Source organism: Crocuta crocuta, unplaced genomic scaffold, assembly GCF_008692635.1.
Source record: "Crocuta crocuta isolate KB4526 unplaced genomic scaffold, BGI_CrCroc_1.0 scaffold944, whole genome shotgun sequence".
Taxonomy (NCBI): Eukaryota; Metazoa; Chordata; class Mammalia; order Carnivora; family Hyaenidae; genus Crocuta; species Crocuta crocuta.
The window spans coordinates 372,487-376,802 of NW_027528243.1; positions in this window are offsets into that span (position 1 = coordinate 372,487).

A 4,316-nucleotide genomic window follows, 5' to 3' on the forward strand; every position below is an offset into this window, starting at 1 on the left:
CTCTCTCCCTGTCCCTCCTCTGCTTTCTCTCTCAAAAATAAGTAAAACATTATAAATATAAAACCTACAGAAAAATACATAATGGAAACCAGTAATGAAAGCTTTACTAGTTTGGCTTATTTAAAATTTGTGGAACCAGGGGCGCCTGGGTGGTTTACTCAGTTGAGCGCCCAACTCTTGATATCCGCTTAGGTCATGATCCCAGGATCCCATGATCCATGCTCAGCATGGAGCCTGCTTAAGATAATCTCTCTCTCTGGGGCACCCGGGTGGCTCAATCGGTTCAGCGTCCGACTTCAGCTGAGGTCATGATCTCGTGGTTCATGGGTTCGAGCCCTGCATTGGGTTCTGTGCTGACAGCTTAGAGCCTGGAGCCTGCTTTGGATTCTGTGTCTCCTTCTTTCTGTCTCCAAAAAAAAAAAAANAAACAAACATTAAAAGTTTTTTTTAAAGATTCTTGGGGTGTCTGGGTGTCTCAGTAAAGTGTCTGATTTCAGCTCAGGTCATGATCTCACAGTTTGTGGGATCGAGCCCTCCGTTGGGCTTTGCACTGGCAGTGCAGAATCTGTTTGGAATTCTCTCTCCCTTTCCTTCTACCCCTCCCCTACTCATTCTTATTCTCTCTCTCCCTCTCTCTCTCTTTTTCTAAAAGTCCCAGACTTTTTTTTTTTTGNCCACCCAGGCGCCCCTGTAAAGGTTTATTTTTATAGCCCATGGGTGATGTTGAATTTTGTGGTAGATGTAATGAATAGGGAACAGCAAGTAGGTATAATTATTACTAATGTTGGAAGAAACCCGAGACAAAAGTGAATGGAATGAGCCCTAGATGCACCATTCACGCACGCTGTATGTGCGACGTGTATGCCTTTTATAGTTGAGTACCATATTTGAGATCAGGCTGGAATTGAAGGTCTGGAGAACATTGCCTGGAACTCAAGGTGAGTGGTTTGGGGGTAGTACCAATTTGGGTAGCAAAAGTGGCATGACAAGTTTAAGATTTATAGACTTTAATGTTCATAATCAGTGTTATCCTCCTTAAACCTTGGAAATCGGACTCCCAAATAATGGAAGTGATATATAGAAAGTACAGTGTTTTAGGCTATACTTTCTAATGTTTAGATAAGAATAAATGAAAATAAGATTACTCTTGGCATTTAAATACTGATAGCAGCCCCAGTAGCAATTATCAGCAGAGAGTGCAGGTTACAGTTGAGCTGTCAGTGAAGGCCACCGCGTCCTGATGCTCTGCTTTGCGAGGAAAGCTCTCTGACGGGTGTGGAACCAGTTGTGCCCCAAATGGAAAATGTTACCCTCCTTCAAGTTCAGAACCTATTAGTGTAAAGGTGTGGTAGTTACTCGTATTTAGAACTTTCTTCCCAAATGGCACTGGGAGTCTCTCTTTTGGTCATCGCCAGGAAAGGCTCTCAAGGTAGGAAGGGTGAGTAGGTCCCCAGGATGACAAACACTTCACTTGAGCCCATATATTTGTTTCTCTGCAGTGATATGGAAGTCTGTCGAGCAGCCAACCTAATTATAAGGAGCCCTTTAAAAAGTTGTGTGTTTTTGAAGCTTTTTATTATGGAAAAAACCAAACACACAGAACTAAAAGAGCTTAATGGACCTCCACACGCCATCACCCATCCTCAGAAATGCCAGCAGTCTGTCATGCTGCCCTTCTCATTTCATCTGTTGTGCTCCCAGTTCTTTGTGGGTGATAGTCTGGAGTATTTTGAAATCTTGGGGTACCTGGGTGGCTCACTCAGTTGAGCATCAGACTCTTGATTCTCTCTCTCCCTGTCTCTCCACCCCTGCCATGCACTCTCTCCCCTTTCAAAATAAACTTTAAAAAGGAAAATCTTGACACCGTTTCACCTGCAAATACTTCAGTATGTATCTATACTAGATAATTTTTTAGTTTATGTTTTTTAAGTTTATATTTTTGAGAGAGAGCATGCACTCAAGGAAGGGGCAGAGAGACAGGGAGGGAGAGAATCCCAAGCAGGCTTCACACTGTCAGCATGGAGCCTTATGCAGGGCTTGAACTCAGGAACCAGGAGATTGTGACCTGAACCGAAATCGAGTCAGATGCTTAACCAGCTGAGCCCCACAGGCACCCCAAGAATTTTAAAAAAGAGTTATAACACCATTACTTACACTCAACAAAATTAACAATAATTTCTTAGAATCATCCAATGTCCTTGTTCTGTCTTCTCCATTTATCTCAAAATATATTTCTTTTAGGATTTTATTTTTAAGTAATCTCTGCACCCAACGTGGGGCTCGAATTCACAACCCGGTGAACAAGAGTTGCATGCTTTACTAACTGAGCCAGCCAGGTGTCCCTCAGAATGTGATTTTACAGTTGGTTTGATTCATGGTCTAGACCAGGTCCATACATTGTATTTGGTTGATCTCTCTCCTTTAATCCATAAACCCATTCCCATGTCCTTTCATTTTCATACTATTTGGATTGTCACATAGTGTTTCCCTCATTGTGACTTGGCTGGCTGTGTTCTTGTGATGATGTTTAACCACAAGCCCTGGGAATTAGGGCTTGATTAGGTTTGAGTTCAATTCTTTAGAGGGCCAGAATACTTTATAAACAGTGCTTTGTATTTCCCCTATCACATAAGGGGACACGTGTCTGCTCATCTCCTTTTTAGTGATACTAAGATTATAAAGTTCCCATCAACTTTTTTTAATTGGAATTTTCATTGAGATCATTGTAGATTCACATGCATTTGTAGGAAATAATACAGAGATGCCCTGCGTTCTTTACTCAGTTCCCTGACTCAAAACATTTTGCAAAATTATTGTTAATATCAGAAATATTGTTAATATCACAACCAGGATAATAACATTGTTCAAATCCACTGATTCTATTCAGATCCCCCCAGTTTTACCAGTACTCGTGTGTGTGTGTGTGTGTGTGTGTTGACTATAATTGATTACACGTGCAGGTNCTACCATAGTGAAGATATTGACCAGTTCCAGTACCACAGGGGTCCCTCACATTGCCCTTTTATAAGCACATCCATTTCCTTCCCACTCATACGCAGTATCATGTTTATCAGTTTATTCCTTTTTATTGCCGAGTAGTGCTCTGAGTGGTGTATGTACTAGATCTTAACTGGTCACCTGTTGAAGGACTTCTGGGCTGACGGCAGTTTGGGCCTGTTATAAACAAAGCTGCTGTAAACGTTCACCTACAGGTTTTTGTGTGAACATAAGTTTTGATTTCTCTGAGATAAATGGCCCCCAAAAAGTGCAGTTGCTAGGTCCTGTGGTATTGTGTGTTTAATTGTGTAAGAAACTTAAGAAACTTCCAAGTCGTTTTCTGAAGTGGCCATACCACTTTACATTCCTACCGGCAGCATATGAATGACCCGTTTTCTCTGCGTCCTTGCCAGCATTTGATGTTGTTGCTGATGATATGTTTAGCCATTCTGAGGGTGTGTGGTGGTGCCCCGTCGTGGTTTTAAATTACACTTCTCTGGTGGTTAATGATGTTGACCATCTTTCTGTGTGCTTATTTGCAATGTGTCTATCCACTTAGTTAAATGTTTTGTTCAAGTCTGTTCATTTTTATTTTTTAATTTTTTTTACGTTTTATTTCTGAGAGAGAGAGAGACAGCACGAACAGAGGAGGGTCAGAGAGAGAGGGAGAAACAGAATCTGAAATGGGCTCCAGGCTCTGAGCTGGCTGTCAGCACAGAGCCCGACGCGGTGCTAGAACCGACGGACCAGGGGATCATGACCTGAGTTGAAATTGGACACTTAACCGACTGAGCCACCCAGGCGCCCCAGATGAAGTCCATCTCTTTTTTTTTTTTTTTATTTCTAGGAGAGAGAGAGACAGCGCGAACAGAGGAGGGTCAGAGAGAGAGGGAGTCACAGACTGAAACAGGCTCCAGGCTCTGAGCTGGCTGTCAGCACAGAGCCCGACGCGGGGCTCGAACCCACGAACCGCGAGATCATGACCTAAGCGAAAGTCGGACGCTTAGCCGACTAAGCCACCCAGGCGCCCCAGATGAAGTCCATCTTATCAGTTTTTCCTTTTATGGGTCATGCTTTTGGTGTCCAGTATGAGAACTGTTTGCCTAGCCCTAGATGCGGACCATTTCCTCCTGTATTTTTAAATAAGTTTTGTAGTTTTACACTTAAGTCCATGATGCATTTCAAATGAAGTTTTGGATGAGAAGTAAGGTTTAGGCTGAGGGTTTTTTAAAATATTTATTTATTTTGGGGGAGTGTGGAGGGGGGGGCGGAGAGAAGGGGACAGAAGATCTGAAGCGGACTCTGCTGACGGGCTGCCT